This window comes from Somniosus microcephalus, chromosome 17 (assembly GCF_052327205.1).
Source record: "Somniosus microcephalus isolate GS21.2 chromosome 17, FLI_Smic_1.0, whole genome shotgun sequence".
In the NCBI taxonomy this organism is placed as follows: domain Eukaryota; kingdom Metazoa; phylum Chordata; class Chondrichthyes; order Squaliformes; family Somniosidae; genus Somniosus; species Somniosus microcephalus.
The window spans coordinates 68,194,302-68,214,098 of NC_141003.1; the positions used below are offsets into that span (position 1 = coordinate 68,194,302).

The 19,797-nt window shown below is 47.4% G+C and overlaps 1 protein-coding gene across 1 annotated transcript in view; it reads right to left on the reverse strand.

Annotated features, from left to right (window-relative positions):
• The window catches only part of snd1 (staphylococcal nuclease and tudor domain containing 1), a 1,037,556-nt gene that overhangs the window by 499,089 nt on the left and 518,670 nt on the right, over positions 1–19,797 (reverse strand). The window lies entirely within an intron of this gene.

Below are 19,797 nucleotides of genomic sequence, written 5' to 3' on the forward strand. Positions count from 1 at the left end.
CAGTTCTGTGCTCTTTATGCCAGACTTTAATTGCCTTAATTCAATAGAGACACAAAAAACCTTTACTCAAACAGATGATTCAACAACTGGTGGCATTCTTGTGTGTAGCACAGGATGTCATTCAGGAACGAGAGAACACATTTTGAAAGTTTAAAAAAGAGTGGGGCAGCTGAACATTGAGCTTGTAACAAAGCATCCAGATGAGTTACAATGGGTAAATCACTGTATTCTAACAGAATCAGAATGCATATAATGGAGCCATACCAGTGCTGCAATGAAGGTGAAGGTGGAAGTGAGCCACAAAGGTTAAAAATGAAAAGTAATCGAACAAGTGTCAAAATTAGCACTTCAGATTATTTAAAACTCAAAGATAAGAACAAATTTCTTATTTGCACAGATGACGAGCTGATTAATCATAGAATCATATAGCAAAGGAGGCAGCTATTTGGGCCAACGAGCCTGTGCCAGCTCTGTGAAAGAGCGATTCACTAAGTCCGACTCCCCTGCTCTTTCCCCATAGCCCTGCAAATGCTTCCTATTTCAAGTATTGATCCAATTCCCTTTTGAAAGTTACTATTGAATCTGCTTCCACCGCCCTTTCAGGCAGTGCATTCCAGATCACAACAACTCGCTGCGTAAAATAAATTCTCCTCAACTACCCCTTGGTTCTTTCGCCATCATCTCCTTGAATCTGGTCAATTTTATCTCTTTGCAGATGAAAACCAACAACTTCTCTTCCTCTTCTCCTCCTCCTCCTCCTTCTGCACATCTCCCTCCTGCTCCCTCCGAGACACCCTCGTCCACTCCTCTATTACCCCAAACAGCCCTTCCCCTTCGCCCGGCACCTTCCCGTGCAAGCGGAGGAGATGTAACACCTGCCCCTATACCTCCCCCCTTCCCACTGTCCAGGGCCCCAAACACCCCTTCCAGGTGAAACAGCGATTTACTTGTACTTCTCGCAATCTAGTATACTGTATTCACTGCTCACGATGCGGTCTCCTCTACATTGGGGAGACCAAACGCAGATTGGGTGACCGCTTTGCGGAACACCTCAGTTCAGTCCGTAAGGGTGACCCCAAGCTTCTGGTCGCCTGTCATTTTAATTCAACGCTCCATTCCCACTCGGACCTCACCATCCTTGGCCTCTTGTATTGTTCCACGGTAGCTCAACGTAAACTCGAGGAACAGCACCTCATCTTCCAATTAGGCACTCTGCAGCCTTCCGGACTCAATATCGAGTTCAACAATTTCAGATCATAACCTCGGCCCCTATTTCATTTTTTCTTGTAATTTTTCCACTCCTTTCACCAACCCCCCCCCCCCCTTTCCTTTTGTTTCTCTCTCACACCTGGCAGCTATCCCTTGCCCTGCCAGTACACTTTACACCTAATCTCAGCCTATTACCATCTCGTCTAGCTTCTAATACCTTTTATTGTCTCTTTTTTACTTCTTTTGTTTCTTTTATCCGATCGCAGCCCTGCCTCCGATCTATCTTTTCTTTCCAGTTTTGAAGAAGGGTTCGACCCGAAACGTCAACTCAAATTTCTGTCCACGGATGTTGCCTGACCTGCTGAGTTTTTCCAGCATTTTCTGTTGTTATTTCCCTCCTGCTCAAACTGATTTAACTAGAAACATAGGCAATGCTGAGAACATTCCTTCTGCAAAGTGCTGAGGATGGTGGCTTGGGAAAAAATTCATTCATTCAAAGCAGCAGGTCTAACACTGACATGAAGAATAGAACACAATACCAGGGGCAAGGAAACAGCAAAGACAAATAGCTATTTATGGAGAAGATAATTCAGGGCAACAGCTGTTCGTGGTGTCAAGCATAAATCAAGAGTAAAGAAATAATATACTCTTAATTCTAATACGTGGGAGGGGCATCATTATCAGGAATAATGTACCCTGGGTAGCAGCAGTCACTGCAGTTCAAAGTAATTCACTGTCCATGAAGCGACTGAAGTTGTTTTTCAGATGTAGTCAAGTACTATATAAGTGCAAGTCTTTTTTCTTCACACTTTTATCTGGGAAGCTCTGCCTGTGGTTTTGCGCCTCTTGAGAATACATATCTTCAACTGAGTCCATAAGAATAAAAATTGTAGAGAATTTTTCTGTCCCTCTCTTAATCTTTGGGTTTCTACTTCTAAAACCCTGTTCAAAATCTGGACAGGTGGTCACCCTACACCAGAAAAAATAAACATCTGTACGTGCACACGCAACATTCCTGCTGGAATAAGGCGGTTTATCGTTTAATATTTTCTAGTGTGAAGTATCTAGAATTCATTGCAAAATCTCAGACAACCACATTCAAGGATCATTAATAAAGTAACATTTTGTAAGCAAGTGATTTCTGGACAAACACAATTTCATCATCATACTGCACCCTGGAGCTTGAAAGAAATGTGATTATTTTTTCTCCTTCCAATTAGTGCCTCTAGGATACATTAAGCCGTGAACATAAAAGCTTCAGCTAAGGTCTGACTTTGAGCTTTTTCCACTAACTCTGAATTCCCAAATGAACCCAAAAAAACGCTTGAAAAGGAAAGTTTTAAAAGCTGCTGACATTACTGCCAGCTGCACAACACAGAAATTGGTATGTACATCGAGTGTGTTTGAAAATGCCACGTTAAGGTGCATGAGCAATGGATACTTGCTGAAGATGCATAAAAATGTTGTTCTTCATACTTGAGGCAATAAACTATACAAGTATTTTGATTAAAAAAAACACCATTACACACTAAACAGCACAATTGGGTAAATACCTGGATATATTTTTTAATGGAGAAAGAGAGGGGGGGCGGGAGAGAGAGAGGGGGCGGGAGAGAGAGGGCGGGAGAGAGAGAGAAAGAGAGAGAGGGAGAAAGAGAGAGAGGGAGAAAGGGAGAGAGGGAGAAAGGGAGAGAGGGAGAAAGGGAGAGAGGGAGAAAGGGAGAGAGGGAGAAAGAGAGAGAGGGAGAAAGAGAGAGAGGGAGAAAGAGAGGGGGAGAAAGAGAGGGAGGGAGAGAGAGAGAGAGAGAGAGAGAGAGAGAGAGAAAGAGAGGGAGAGAAAGAGAGAGGGAGAAAGAGAGAGAGAGAGAGAGGGAGAAAGAGAGAGAGAGAGAAAAAGAGAGAGAAAGAAAGAAAGAAAGAAAGAAAGAGAGAGAGAGAGAGAAAGAGACTTGCATTTCTATAGCATCTTTCACAACCACTGGACGTCTCAAAGTGCTTTACTGCCAATGAAGTACTTTTGGAGTGCAGTCACTGTTGTAATGTGGGATAATGTTAAAGGAGACCTACAAGTGCTAGTGACTGTTCAAGTCAACTTGTAACTAAGCCTTATTGACAAGAAGGGCCTAGTTTCAATCCCAGTCTGTACTCAGTTAGCTGATCTCAGCTGGGATGCCAATTGAGATGCTGCCAACGGTCCCCATAACCCAAACTGGACAGTGCACGTGCCTGAAGTTGGGTGATTACTGGTTCGGCTACGATGATGCCCAAATACTGTAGAACTGTTCAAATCAGATTTCTTTGAACCAGGGAGTACACAGTAATTACTGAAGTTGACAGACAGACGTTACCTCAATCTACACAACTTGCCCTTTTATTTTAATTCAAATTTCAAAGGCTTTATTAAACCCTTAGGAATTTTATGCAATGGTTATTTATTGTTCTAGTACTGCGTTCTGAAAACTTATATTGAAACTTGTTACTAAAGGCTCCAAAATGTGAACTTCAAAATAGATTACCTGATTGAAGTGATTCAGAAAGGGTTCAAATAGTTGGGGCATGCTTACAAGAAACATGAGATTTCATTTTATCACATTAAAATATTAATTTGAGAATGGCATTTAAACATGTTATTGTCCCAGAGGGAACAAAATACCAAGTGATTCTCTACAAAGTGAAAGAAAATTAAGGCTGAATCAACATGGATGACACTTTTGTCAGATTATCTACCCAGCTTGCTTGGAGGAAGGAAAAAACAAAACTAATTAAAAAAAATGTAAGGCAGCACACTAATCTAGAAGCCCCGTCTTCCCAACCAACCACAGAGGCAGATATTTGAAGCCAGCCCAGACACGACAGAAGTCCCTTCATTCACCCAGCTGTGACATTCCTAAATGAAATGAGTTTGGGCAGTCTCAACTCCTGGTGACCCCAAATGCACTGTGCCCAAAATTTGGGACTGAATTGGCAATCTCAATACTTGCAAAGTTAATCAGTGGTGACACAGTGGATGGTCTTTGGAGGGCAGGGCTCAAGGTACTGTAGTGTGAGCTTTGCTCAATGTCTAATCTGCACTACAACTAACCTTCACGGGACAACGCTTTTTTTAAAATTTGTTTATGGGATGTGGGCGTCGCTGGCAAGGCCAGTATTTATTGCCCGTCCCTAATTGCCCTTGAGGAGGTGGTGGTGAGCCGCCTTCTTGAATGTAGAGGGAAACTTGCCCTATCCTGCATCGTAGCTATCATATGCAGAAAAATGCTTAAAAAAAACCAAAAGACTGCTTGGGCTTAAATTTTTCCTCCACTTCCCAAATATTTAACATTTCTTTCATGAAGGGTAAAGAAAAAGTGTGCTTTTTGAAAGAATCTGTACTACTTTAATAAAACCTGACCATCAAAGGTATCACAAACGGGCCATACCCCCTGCAGAAAAATGAGAATTAGTGGCAGATCACTCAAGTACTGCTTCATTTTGTCAACCTGCCTACTTTGTATTTCCAAATGTATTAAAATCAAAGCAACACAAAGTACCCTTTATCATGCATCGACCTACATGAAGTATAAGCAATGATTCTTCAATTATTTAACACTGATCTAACAAATGTTACATAAAATGAGACTTGAAATTTTTACCCCATATAATTATACTTACTTCAGCAAAAACTCTTACATTTGTAAGTCAAAAGCTAATTCCTACCAGCATGATCTTAAAGCTGCACAATCCTCTAAACATTTAAAATACAATTTTAATTCATTTTTGTGACCAGTTAAAAGACCCCTGTGCCAAACAACAGAAACCTTATTCATTCTTTTATATTAAGTGTCAGTGACAAACACTCCCATACAGGGCCAACCCCGGTCAAACCAGACACTCCCAAATCAGATGTAGGGTCAACCCCGGTCAAACCAGACACTCCCAGATCAGACGTAGGGCCAACCCCGGTCAAACCAGACGCTCCCAGATCAGGTGTAGGGCCAACCCCAGTCAGACACTCCCAGATCAGACGTAGGGCCAACCCCGATCAGACAATCCCAGATCAGATGTAGGGCCAACCCTGGTCAGACACTACCAGATCAGGTGTAGGGCCAACCCTGGTCAGACACTACCAGATCAGGTGTTGGGCCACCACCATTCAAATAATCCCAGATCATATGTTGGGTCAACCCCAGTCAGACATTCCCAGAGTCTGGAGTGTAGCATGGAGTAGATGCAAGTTATATCTTAAGAGTCATAGAGTAATACAGCACGGATAGAGGCCCTTCGGCCCATCGTGTCCATGCCGGCCATCAAGCCCTGTCTAATACATAGATACATAGAAGATAGGAGCAGGAGTAGGCCATTCGGCCCTTCGTGCCTGCTCCGCCATTCGATGAGATCATGGCTGATCCTTTAATTCAGTATCCCGTCCCCGCCTTCTCTCCGTAACCCTTAACCCCTTTTGCCCGTAGAAATATATCTAATTCCCTCTTAAATATATTTAATGAGCTGGCGTACACTGCCCTCTGTGGCAATGAGTTCCACAGGTTCACCACTCTCTGAGTGAAGAAATTCCCCCTCATCTCTGTCCTAAATGGTTTAGCCCTTATCCTTAAATTATGTCCTCTAGTTCTGTTCTCACCCGCCAAGGGAAACATTCCTTCTGCATCCAGTCTGTCTAGACCTGTCAGAATTTTATACACTTCTATGAGGTCCCCTCTCAATCTTCTAAACTCCAGTGTGTACATCCCTAAACTACATAGTCTCTCCTCATAGGTCATTCCCGCCATTCCTGGTATCAGCCTGGTGAATCGCCGCTGCACCCCCTCCATGGCAAGAACATCCTTCCTCAGATGAGGCGACCAAAACTGTACACAGTACTCGAGGTGTGGTCTCACCAGTGCCCTGTACAGCTGCAGCAAGGTATCCCTGTTCCTGTATTCTAACCCTTTTGCTATGAAGGCCAGCATACCGTTTGCCTTCTTGACCGCCTGTTGCACCTGCATGCTCGCCTTCAGTGACTGGTGTACAAGAACACCCAGGTCTCTCTGTACTTCCCCCTCTCCCAATCTATTGCCATTTAAATAATAATTTGCCCTCCCGTTCCTGCACCCAAGGTGGATAACTTCGCACTTGTCCACATTATAGTGCATCTGCCATTTATCCGCCCAATCGCCCAGTCTGTCCAAATCGCTCTGGAGCTTCCTGGTCTCTTCCTCTGAGCCCACCCCCCCTCCTAGTTTAGTGTCGTCTGCAAATTTGGAAATGCTGCATCCGACTCCCTGATCCAGGTCATTAATGTAAATTGTGAACAGCTGGGGGCCCAGGACAGATCCCTGTGGTACCCCACTTGTTACTGCCTGCCATTCAGAAAATGAGCCGTTTATTCCAACTCTCTGTTTTCTATCTGACAGCCAGTTCCCTATCCACGCCAAAACTTTCCCCTTTATCCCATGAGCCTCAATTTTCCATGCTAATCTTTTATGTGGGACCTTATCGAAGGCCTTTTGGAAGTCCAGGTACACCACATCTACTGGCTCTCCCCCATCTATTCTACCAGTTACTCCCTCAAAAAATTCCAATAGATTAGTCAAGCACGATTTACCCTTTGTAAATCCATGTTGACTCTGTCCTATCCTGTCCCCATTTGCTAAGTGCTCCGCTATTTCATCCTTAATGATGGACTCCAGCATTTTGCCCACAACTGATGTAAGGCTTACAGGTCTGTAATTACCTGCTTTTTCCCTACCCCCCTTTTTGAATAGTGGGGTAACGTTAGCTACCCTCCAATCCATCGGCACTGTTCCCGAGTCTAATGAATTCTGAAAAATCATCCTTAGTGCATCCGCTATCTCTAGGGCCACCTCCTTCAGTACCCTAGGATGCATGTTATCAGGCCCTGGGGATTTGTCCACCTTCAATCCCTTTAGCTTCCTTAACACCATATCCTTAGAGATATTGATTTGCGTCAGTTCCTCCTTTGCCAATGTCCCTATTTTTCCCGATATCCCAGGGAGGTTTTTTGTGTCTTCCTTCGTAAAGACTGACCCAAAGTATGCATTTAGTTGATCTGCCATTTCCTTATTTCCCATTATATATTCCCCCGTATCTGACTGCAATGGACCAACTTTGGTTTTCACCAGTCTTTTCCTTTTGATATACTTATAAAAGCTTTTGGAGTTAGTTTTTATATTTTCCGCCAGCTTGGCCCGTAGCCTTGTATGCTATGGCATTTCAAATGCTCATCCAAATGCTTCTTAAATGTTGTGAGGGTTTCTGCCTCCACAACCCTTTCAGGCAGTGAGTTCCAGACTCCAACCACCCTCTGGGTGAAAAAGTTCTTTCTCAAATCCCCTCTAAACCTCCCGCCCTTTACCTTGAATCTATGCCCCCTAGTTATTGACCCCTCTACTAAGGGGAAAAGCTCCTCAGCATCCATCCTATCTATGCCCCTCACAATTTTGTACACCTCAATCATGTCCCCCCTCAGCCTCCTCTGCTCCAAGGAAAACAAACCCAATCTGCCCAGTCTCTCTTCATAGCTGAAGCGCTCCAGCCCTGGTAACATCCTGGTGAACCTCCTCTGCACCCTCTCTAACGCGATCACATCTTTCCTGTAGTGTGGCGACCAGAACTGCACACAGTATTCCAGCTGTGGCCTAACCAGTGTTTTATACAGCTCCATCATAACCTCCTTGCTCTTATATTCTATGCCTCGGCTAATGAAGGCAAGTATCCCATATGCCTTTTTTACCACCTTATCCACCTGTTCCGCCGCCTTCAGGGATCTGTGTACCTGCACACCCAGATCCCTCTGACCCTCCGTCTTGCCTAGGGTCTTTCCCTTCATTGTGTATTCCCTTGCCTTGTTAGACCCCCCAAAGTGCATCACCTCGCACTTTTCCGGGTTAAATTCCATTTGCCACTGTTCCGCCCATCTGACCAACCCATCTATATCGTTCTGCAGACTGAGGCTACCCTCCTCGCTATTTACCACCCTACCAATTTTAGTATCATCCGCGAATTTACTGATCATACCCTTTACATTCATATCCAAGTCATTAATGTAGACCACAAACAGCAAGGGACCCAGCACCGATCCCTGTGGTACCCCACTGGCCACAGGTTTCCAGTCACAAAAACAACCTTCGACCATCACCCTCTGCCTTCTGCCACTAAGCCAGTTTTGTATTCAATGTGCCAAGGCACCCTGGATTCCATGGGCTCTTACCTTCTTGACCAGTCTCCTGTGCGGGACTTTATCGAAGGCCTTACTGAAATCCATGTATACCACATCCACTGCGTTACCCTCATCCACACACCTAGTCACCCCCTCAAAAAATTCAATCAAATTAGTCAGACATGATCTTCCCTTGACAAAGCCATGTTGACTATCCCTGATTAATCCTTGCCTCTCCAAGTGGAGACAAATTTTGTCCCTCAGGATTTTTTCCAGTAATTTTCCTACCACTGACCTGTAGTTCCCCGGTTTTTCCCTACTACCCTTCTTGAATAATGGTACTACATTAGCGGTTCTCCAGTCCTCTGGCACATCCCCTGTGGCCAGAGAGGTCCTGAATATATGTGTTAGAGCCCCCGCAATCTCCTCCTTTGCCTCACACAGCAGCCTGGGGTACATTTCATCCGGGCCTGGGGATTTATCCATTTTTAGGCCAGCTAAAACCGCCAATACCTCCTCCCTCTCGATGTTAATATGTTCGAGCATATCACAGTCCCCCCGCCCTATTTCTATGTCTACATCGTCCTTCTCCATAGTGAAAACAGATGCAAAAAATTCATTTAGAACCCCTCCTACATCTTCCGGCTCCACACACAGATTGCCACTTTTGTCCCTAATGGGCCCTATTTTTTCCCTAGTTATCCTTTTACCCTTAATATACTTATAAAACATCTTCGGATTTTCCTTTATTTTGCTCGCCAGTGTTATTTCATGGCCCCTCCTTGATCTCCTAATTTCTTTTTTAAGTATCCCCCTGCACTTTTTGTACTCCTCTAGGGCTTCCTCCGTCTTTAGCCTTTTGTATCTACCAAAAGCCCTCCTTTTTTTCCTAATCCATTCCCGTATATCCCCTGACATCCACGGTTCCCTGTGGTTTTTGGAACCACTCTTGACATTTATGGGAACATGTTGCCCTTGTATGATCTCAATCTCCCTTCTGAAAGCCTCCCATTGCTCCGATGCGGATTTTCCTACAAGTAGCTGATCCCAGTCCATTTTGGCCAGATCCTGCCTTATCCTATTAAAATCGGCCTTCCCCCAATTTAGAACCTTTATTTCCGGCCCATCCCTGTCCTTTTCCATGACCACCTTAAATCTTACCATATTATGGTCACTATCACCAAAGTGCTCACCTACTAGCACTTTTTCCACTTGGCCGGCCACATTCCCTAGAATTAGGTCCAGTACCGCCCCCTCTCTTGTAGGACTTTCTACATGCTGGCTCAAAAAGCTCTCCTGGATGCACTTTAAGAATTCTACACCCTCAAGAGTTGAACCTTGTTCCTTAAACCCAATTTAAGACAGTCCAATTGCACCTGTGACCTGTCTGTTTCCTACATTGACCAGCTTTATGTTCCTTAAGTAAAGTTGTCAGTTTAATACCAAAACAAAGGTAGCTTTGTGCTGTAGTCTTGCATCTTTTAGGGACACAGTAGAAAATGCCCAACCTCATTTTATCCAAAACCAGGAAGTCCATCTAGCAGAAAGACGAAATTTCCAGCCTGTTAGTCTGGGCTAGATTCAACTCCAGTTCCAAGAGGTGACATAACAGAATGCTAATTCACTATAGTCCTCTCATCGATAAGCCATTTTGTAAGTTGCTGTTGGAACAAGAGTTTTAGCAGTGACCAACTTCAGGAGCACACTAGGTTTAATGGGGGGGGTAAGAAAGAGGGAAATTCGATTTCGGCAGTTGCGCAAAAACAGGAAAAAAACTTCACCCCACTGAAATCATGCCACTGAAAATTGGGCGGGGTGAAAAACGGGCTGCCAATTCGCTATCGCCCACTTTGCACCATCGCCAAAGTCGAATTTCACCCCCAACGTCTTCAGGCCACTGAGCTCGGCTATTCAAAGTCCTGAGAGCCAGAGTTGCAGTTCGGGAAAACCTAGGGGAAAAGGCGGAGGACAAAGATGAAAAACGCAACAATAAAACATGGAGTATCTATTGCTCCAATTGGGAAAGGATTGGAATGTAAAAAAATTGGAAAACTTCCCCAAGAGGTGAAATTTACAAATAAACCATTTCCAAATCAACGCCCAGCCAACCCTGTGCAAGCTTCAAAACATTTTATTGTGAAGCTGACCAATGTTTAATGCACAACTTTACTATTCTGTATTTATGAATGTCTCCACTCAGGAACTTGTGTAGGCTCAGCAGGAAGCATGTACCTAAAATGTACAGAAATTTGGCCCAGCCTAATGATTCTCATTCCTGACGCAGGCAATTTCAACTTAATTTACTGATCAAGCCAATTCTTATGAATCAAATACTACAAAACCTCATCCCTTCCTATCTCCAACTTCCTCCAGTCCAACAACCCGCCCCCAGCAAAACTTGCCATTCCTCTGGCACGTGGTGCACCCTCCCCATTTCATCCTGCCATTGGCAGGGACGCCTTACGCCACAATGCTCGGAAAGTCCCTCCCTAAACTCCTCTAGCTCCTTGAAGACCCCGTTATAAAACCTAGCCCATTGTCCAAGCTTTTGGTTACTCATCCCAACATCTGCTCCTTTGGCTCGGTGTCCAATTTTATTTCTTACGACTCTGAAGCACCGTTGGACATTTTCCTACATTAAAGTCGCTACGTAAATGCAAGTTCTATTTATTGTTACCAAGCTCTCTCAGTGTCATTCAAATCTATGAAACTCCTTCCCATCTCCTCCAATAATCTTCCAGTATTTCTAAAATTTACAGGTTTCTAAGACCCAACCTTGTAGTCACCTCAACACTGCTTGTTTTTTCTCTCCTGCTCTGCTCTGCCATGGTCCTCCAGCTCACTGAGCTTTCTCAATTCATAAAAAGCCAGGAAGCTCCAGAATACATCACACTCCCTGCCAACATGACAGGACGGATCAGTGTCCACTCCCTTCTCAGAAAGCCCCAGCTAGAAGCTTAACAGGATCAAGCAAAACAAAAGTGGCCAGAAAGACAGATTGAGTGATGCGGAATTAGAGTCAATGCTGGAATCAGAAGTTAAGTCTCCATTCCCAACAAAACATTTCCTGCAACTTGCGTTACTGTGCACAATGAAGCACGATAGGTCAGAGGTGGTCACTTTCTTAATTATAGTTTCAAATTTGCAGATACACACGTCAGTGACACAGGATAATAAATATTTTGAAAGCTTCAATTCAGCACTTCAGTACTTCAAGGTGGATACTACAAAACATGAATCAGTACACCGAATATTGCATTTTAATGAAAACCCAAAGAAAAAGCTCCTTGTATGAAGCAACTCTCATTTCTACCAGAAATTGCTTTATATTAGTCGCATTTTGCAATACGCGCCTAGGTGCAAAACACTGGCGGCGCTTGATAATTAATTCAAGAGGTTTATGAAGAATTAGTTGTAATCCAACACTATCAGTCATATCCAAACAAATCCATTATGGTCCCTTGGATGTGCATCTTCCCTTGGTGGGAAGAAAACTGAAGCAGAAGTCACCAGTGGACCTGAGCCCTAAATGAAGAGGAAGCTGAATTAACATCAATGGTTAAGTCATTAATCCAGGCTAGTTTTAGGTTCAAGAATTTCAACTCTGATTCAGCTCCCTCACCTATGCACCCTGTTCCCTCCCAAAAATTCTTTCAACCAGTTCCCTACATAAAATAATTCCTCCACCCCACCCAAAAAAAAAATCTATTCTGATGAAGGGTCCCAGACCTGAAACGTTAGCTCTGTTTCTCTCTCCACAGATGCTGTCTGGCCTGCTGAGTATTTCCAGCATTTTGTTATTTCAGATTTCCAGCGTCCGCAGTATTTTGCTTTTGTACCTATTGTGTGCTGTGCATTATCACTCTGCTACTTTATTTCACAGCAGTGACTACCACATGTGATCCTACAGTGGGGTAGTCTGGGTAGAGCTCCTTCCCCTGCACTGCCATTAAGATGGTTTCTAGATAAGCTGTGAAGTCCCTGTACTCACTATTCTTTCTGCTGCATTCCATTGATTAAAACTGAGTTTTAAAATAGCATTCGTTCCTTAGGAGATAAAGTAACTCTTACATGGGTTATTCTCTCCTCTCCCTTTAAAGCCTTGTTTAACTATACCTTCCCTCAACACAATGTCAACTCTGAATGGCCACAAATTAATGAGTCTTGGTTTGATTGGTGAATTCTTTTACGCACTGTGTAGATGCAGATACACAGGCAAGCCTTCGGCTGCATTGTGCATATGCACTTACATCCAGACTTCAAGAAGTTCATCTAATGCATTTCTGCAGCACCTGTAAATTTATACTGAATAATAAGACTATTTTAAATCGAAATGTCACAAGCTATTTGACATTTCCAACATTGCTGATAGAATCACTTGGAAACATTCCTTCACAAATCCTGTCATTTTCAACTCCTGTCCTCACGGCTACGAGAAAGACGGCTAACATTAATCAATTCCAAACCTCTTGCATTGAAAATACAATTGGCTTAACCATAGGTCTGCCAGAAGGTCCGAGGAAATGACAGTTGCCATGAGCTGTCCATTTTTTCAGCCCATACTATGGCACTGAAACAAGCCCCATTACAATATTAAAATGTAATTATCGAAGTGACTATTACAAAAATATTAACGCTAGACTACAAAAGCAATGTAAAATTGAAAAAAAAATGAACCCCTGCCTGCCCACTACACCCACTTTTTTCTTTATAATCTAACCTGCTCTATTTTAAATCTCTGCTTTAGAAAATAAAATCTTCAAAACATTTTCGTTCATACTTTCGTCTGCCTCTTGGCTCCAGGTTTGAAGGTGGGAACATTTTCCTTATAACTAGCTACCAGCTCATAGGCTGACCTTACAGCCAATCAAATGGCAAAAGTATGAAAACTGTGTGATGCAACCTGATCAAAGTTTGGAAAAATCAGTAAGGACAGTCACTGGACAAGTTAACTTCAAGAGTGAGAGAAAGCAAATACAAATGTATTTGATGTGAACTTTTATTGTATGGGGGTCGATAACCAGAGGGCACAGATTTAAAGTGACTGGCAACATGAGAAAATGCATTTTTTCGCAAAGAGTGGTTAGGATTTGGAACGCACTGCCAGATAGGGTGGTGGAAACAGATTCAATAGTAGCTTTCAAATGGGAATTGGATAAATACTTGAAGGAGAAAAAATTGCAGGGAAATGGGGAAAGAGCTGGGGAGTGGAACTAACTGGATTGCTCTTCGAAAGAGCCGATGCAGACTTGATGGACCGAATGGCCTCCTTCTGTGCTGTCCTATTCTGTAATTCTATGAGGGAGGCTGACTATACATTGCAAATCTTTTGTAGGATGCACATTTCCTGTTCACAAACTGTCCTTCCCGTTATAATATTTGGTCAGGCTTTTGCATCCAGATTTATCATTGGCAAATATTGATATGCTGTACATTAATTATCACAACATAGTCACGGGCTCTGGGCACCAGGTGGCTCTGTGGAGCAAGATTCTTGAGTCGCTGCCAACTCCATTACCACCTTGTATATGAAAAAAATCAATCAACTGCCTTTGGGCAATGCTACAAGCTATTTACTAGTTTTACATGTAAAAATTTTGCCCCTCAGTCCATTGCATCCATTCTGCATCCAAATATAAACAAATGCCACACAAAATACTTTAATGGAAGGAACGTCTAGTGGACAGGCAGATCTTACATGGAAGTGCCACTGCTGCAAGGAGATGTACTATCAACATGATTGTTTAGATAAAATCATTGAGCAAGACAGTGATGGTCTTTAACATGCTGAATGCAAATAATTATTTGGGGGGGGGGGGGGGGAAGAGAAAGAGAGGTTTTAGCAGATATAAGAAATTTGAAGTGATGTTTTTCAGATTTCAGGGCTCAAGGAGCAAGACACACCAGCCTGTCTGAAGATGAGAAACACTGGATCAGTTGTGGTGAGGCAGAAACATCAACAGTTGTGATGTAATATCAAAGTACAGAAGCAAAGCTGCCATCAGAATTTGTAGCCATGCTATCCTTGAAACCCAATCCAGTCTATGTGATGTTAAATACAAAACAGGGATCGTTGGGTGCAGTCTCATTTCACTTACAACTATTTGAATGTCATTTCATTATCCGAGTATAACGTATGTATGCTTTAGGAAAATAGCAGCCCTTGTATACACATCATAAAATCTTAAATGTTAACAATTTTTGCCATTATGTATACACAGGAACACTTTAATTTGAATGTGTTCCAACTTTTAAAAACATGCTTTCACAAATGTTAATTTTGAGCAATTTGAACATCGTGATCAGAGTATCTAGGCAATTACTTTTAATATTTATGATTTAGCCCTGTAAGATGCATCACAGTTAAATGTTGGGTTATGGAGGATGGCAGGGACCACTGTATCTTTTAAGACAAAAATGGATAAAAATATATAGCAGAGAAAGACACACGGGTTTGAGAAAGAGCAAGATTAGTTTTGGATTGCTCTAGCAAAGAGCCGGCACAGATAAGATGGGCTGAATGGCCTCCTTCTATGCTGCAAACTTCTATTGTTCTTTGATGTAAAGCAGGAGTAGGAGACAAGGGATGAAGTCCTTATGAGAACCAGTTTAATAACAACTTGAAAACAAAAATTAGGCCCTTACAAGGAAGATAACTTTATTTGAACCACTTCACTCTGTCTTGATTGGAATGACAGATTCAATAGGTTTACTAATACATCCACATCCCTGTTAGCCATGCTGTCCATTAAGTGGGGTCAGAATGTAGAAATGCGACAACAATGACTCACGTGATTCCCAGTGATCGAAATTTTAAGGTGACTAAAACGAAAGAGTTGGACTGAGTTTCTTTTAATACAAAAGTTACTGGTTTTAAATTGCAAAAGATTGTTTATGCCTGCTGTAGTTACAATAGTGGCAATTCCGCAATTGTGATTATTGGACATTCATTGCAAGTAGTCAAGTGTTGAGCTATCAACAAGAAGTAATAATGTTCTAGGATGTACCTCAAGGGCATCTGATTACAAGTCAAAGGAGATTAATCTAAGCTTGTGCAGACCACGGATGATGCTACATTTGGAGTGTGCTGTGTTTTTGGGCAGCCTATCTTCAAGAGGACAAGCTGATTCTGAAACTAGCTTACGAGGACAGACTCACGGAGCTGAACAAGTTTACATTCGAGAAAAGACAGAGGACTTGTGATCTATTTTTTTTTTAAATGCTGAGAGGTGCAGATACAAGCAGGTGATTTAGTTTGGACACAGACTGAGCTGCACAACAGGAGTATAAAATTAAAAACCCACAAGCGAGAACAGGGAAATCATACCTCCTGAAAACTACTGAATATGTAGAACAGACTCCCAACAAGAACAGGTAATACTGTGTCAATATTGGATAAATAACTATGAACTGAAGTGAAGGTTACAAGAATAAAGAGAGAGATCAAGCATCCAATGCAACACAATGGTTTCCAAGATCACAACTGCTGCTGCTTTCCATGCATTCGTGATACAAGGGGTGAAGGGAAGGGGAGGGGGGCGGAAGAGAAGGGGGGGCGGGCGGGGGAGGGGGGGAGAAAGAGGGGAGTGCAGTCTCTCGCATCTTGGCAACCAGTGTCAGAAGAATACTGGCAAGAGGAGCCTGGGATCAGATCACCAAGAAGTCGTGCATTCTGCAGGGAAGACAATAGCTTAAAACAGAGAGGCCACTGTATTTTGCAAGGTGTTTGTAACCAAATACAACTGGACCCATCACTCTACCCAGTCATGAGCACTGTTACAGATTAGGACCATTCAGAAGGACTTTCAAACAAGCTGTAGCAAATAGTTTTTTCCACTTACAAAAATGCAAGATGAACCTGTAAGCAAATGCAGATAGATCTGATTTATGGTTTCGCCAAATATAGAATAAACCATTGCCCCAGTTCTGCCGGGTAACCATCAACTTCGTACAGTCTTAGGAATCCTGATTTTAGCCATTAATCAGAGACAGGGATCACTTGAAGTTTCATATTCTTGGATTGCGAGCTGGAGGTTATAGTTTATTTTTAAATAAATTTTATCTCCATGGAAAAATACTGCAGAATCTCATGACAACCTGATGGACATTTTACAGCTAGGAGACACGTGAAAAGCAGAGTCTGAAGGAACTATAGCAGTGTGTTTTCGCCCCCTCTCTTTTTTGTGGAGGAGAGGGAGCGAGGGGGGGGCGCGGGGAGCGAGCGCGCGGGCGGGGAGCGAGCGCGCGGGCGGGGAAGAGAGAGAGAGAGCGGGCGGGGAGAGAGAGAGCGCGCGAGCGGGCGGAGAGAGAGAGCGCTGCGAGCGGGCGGAGAGAGAGAGCGCGCGCGAGCGGGCGGAGAGAGAGAGCGCGCGCGAGCGGGCGGAGAGAGAGAGCGCGCGCGCGAGCGGGCGGAGAGAGAGAGCGCGCGCGCGAGCGGGCGGAGAGAGAGCGCGCGCGCGAGCGGGCGGAGAGAGAGCGCAGCGCGCGAGCGGGCGGAGAGAGAGCGCGCGCGCGAGCGGGCGGAGAGAGAGCGCGCGCGCGCGAGCGGGCGGAGAGAGAGCGCGCGCGCGAGCGGGCGGAGAGAGAGAGCGCGCGCGCGAGCGGGCGGAGAGAGAGCGCGCGCGCGCGCGAGCGGGCGGAGAGAGAGAGCGGCTGCGCGCGAGCGGGGCGGAGAGAGAGAGCGCGCGCGCGAGCGGGCGGAGAGAGAGAGCGCTAGCGCGCGAGCGGGCGGAGAGAGAGCGCGCGCGCGAGCGGGCGGAGAGAGAGCGCGCGCGCGAGCGGGCGGAGAGAGAGAGCGCTGCGAGCGGGCGGAGAGAGAGAGCGCGCGAGCGGGGCGGAGAGAGAGAGCGCGCGAGCGGGCGGAGAGAGAGAGCGCGCGAGCGGGCGGAGAGAGAGAGCGCGCGAGCGGGCGGAGAGAGAGAGCGCGCGAGCGGGCGGAGAGAGAGAGCGCGCGAGCGGGCGGAGAGAGAGAGCGCTGCGAGCGGGCGGAGAGAGAGAGCGCGCGAGCGGGCGGAGAGAGAGAGCGCGCGAGCGGGCGGAGAGAGAGCGCGCGAGCGGGCGGAGAGAGAGCGCGCGCGAGCGGGCGGAGAGAGAGCGCGCTGCGAGCGGGCGGAGAGAGAGCGCGCTGCGAGCGGGCGGAGAGAGAGAGCGCGCGAGCGGGCGGAGAGAGAGAGCGCGCGAGCGGGCGGAGAGAGAGAGCGCGCGAGCGGGCGGAGAGAGAGAGCGCGCGAGCGGGCGGAGAGAGAGAGCGCGCGAGCGGGCGGAGCCGGAGAGGAGAGAGCGCGCGAGCGGGCGGAGGAGAGAGCGCGCGAGCGGGCGGAGAGAGAGCGCGCGAGCGGGCGGAGGAGAGGAGAGCGCGCGCGAGCGGGCGGAGAGAGAGAGCGCGCGAGCGGGCGGAGAGAGAGAGCGCGCGAGCGGGCGGAGAGAGAGAGCGCGCGAGCGGGCGGAGAGAGAGAGCGCGCGAGCGGGCGGAGAGAGAGAGCGCGCGAGCGGGCGGAGAGAGAGAGCGCGCGAGCGGGCGGAGAGAGAGAGCGCGCGAGCGGGCGGAGAGAGAGAGCGCGCGAGCGGGCGGAGAGACGAGAGCGCGCGAGCGGGCGGAGAGAGAGAGCGCGCGAGCGGGCGGAGAGAGAGAGCGCGCGAGCGGGCGGAGAGAGAGAGCGCGCGAGCGGGCGGAGAGAGAGAGCGCGCGAGCGGGCGGAGAGAGAGAGCGCGCGAGCGGGCGGAGAGAGAGAGCGCCGCGAGCGGGCGGAGAGAGAGAGCGCGCGAGCGGGCGGAGAGAGAGAGCGCGCGAGCGGGCGGAGAGAGAGAGCGCGCGAGCGGGCGGAGAGAGAGAGCCCGCGAGCGGGCGGAGAGAGAGAGCCCTGCGAGCGGGCGGAGAGAGAGAGCCCGCGAGCGGGCGGAGAGAGAGAGCCCTGCGAGCGGGCGGAGAGAGAGAGCGCGCGAGCGGGCGGAGAGCGAGAGCGCGCGAGCGGGCGGAGAGCGAGAGCGCGCGAGCGGGCGGAGAGAGAGAGCGCGCGGAGAGAGAGCGCGCGCGAGCGGGCGGAGAGAGAGAGCGCGCGAGCGGGCGGAGAGAGAGAGCGCGCGAGCGGGGCGGAGAGAGAGAGCGCGCGAGCGGGCGGAGAGAGAGAGCGCGCGAGAGAGCACGCGAGCGGGCGGAGAGAGAGAGCGAGCGGGCGGAGAGAGAGCGAGCGGGCGGAGAGAGAGAGCGAGCGGGCGGAGAGAGAGAGCGAGCGGGCGGAGAGAGAGAGCGAGCGGGCGGAGAGAGAGAGCGAGCGGGCGGAGAGAGAGAGCGAGCGGGCGGAGAGAGAGAGAGCGAGCGGGCGGAGAGAGAGAGCGAGCGGGCGGAGAGAGAGAGCGAGCGGGCGGAGAGAGAGAGCGAGCGGGCGGAGAGAGAGAGCGAGCGGGGCGGAGAGAGAGAGCGAGCGGGCGGAGAGAGAGAAGCGAGCGGGCGGAGAGAGAGAGCGAGCGGGCGGAGAGAGAGAGCGAGCGGGCGGAGAGAGAGAGCGAGCGGGCGGAGAGAGAGAGCGAGCGGGCGGAGAGAGAGAGCGAGCGGGGCGGAGAGAGAGAGCGAGCGGGCGGAGAGAGAGAGCGAGCGGGCGGAGAGAGAGAGCGAGCGGGCGGAGAGAGAGAGCGAGCGGGCGGAGAGAGAGAGCGAGCGGGCGGAGAGAGAGAGCGAGCGGGCGGAGAGAGAGAGCGAGCGGGCGGAGAGAGAGAGCGAGCGGGCGGAGAGAGAGAGCGAGCGGGCGGAGAGAGAGAGCGAGCGGGCGGAGAGAGAGAGAGAGCGGGCGGAGAGAGAGAGAGAGAGCGGGCGGAGAGAGAGAGAGAGCGGGCGGAGAGAGAGAGAGAGAGCGGGCGGAGAGAGAGAGAGAGCGGGCGGAGAGAGAGAGAGAGCGGAGCGGAGAGAGAGAGAGAGCGGGCGGAGAGAGAGAGCGGGCGGAGAGAGAGAGAGAGCGGGCGGAGAGAGAGAGAGAGAGCGGGCGGAGAGAGAGAGAGAGAGCGGGCGGAGAGAGAGAGCGGGCGGAGAGAGAGAGAGAGAGCGGGCGGAGAGAGAGAGAGAGCGAGCGGGCGAAGAGAGAGTGAAAGAGAGCGGGCGGAGAGAGAGCGGGCGGAGAGAGAAAGGAAATGAGTTGGATGAGTGAATGAATGGATGTTAATTACGAAGTGAACATTTTGATGGAAATCTCAAGGGTAATGGATGAAAGGGGCATTAACATGTTGCAAGTCACTACCAAATTAGGAAATCGACCAGCATGAAATTAAACAATCAGTGGCTAGATGAAAGCATTGTATGTTGAATCAAAACTATCTAATTCCTCTAAGTTTAAACTAAAAATCTAACATGAAATGGTTTCAGGTTGTATTCAAAAAGATGTGCTGCATCATGAACTTGAAGGGGTGGCCAGCACGACAGGACTAGGAGTCAATTTATTGGG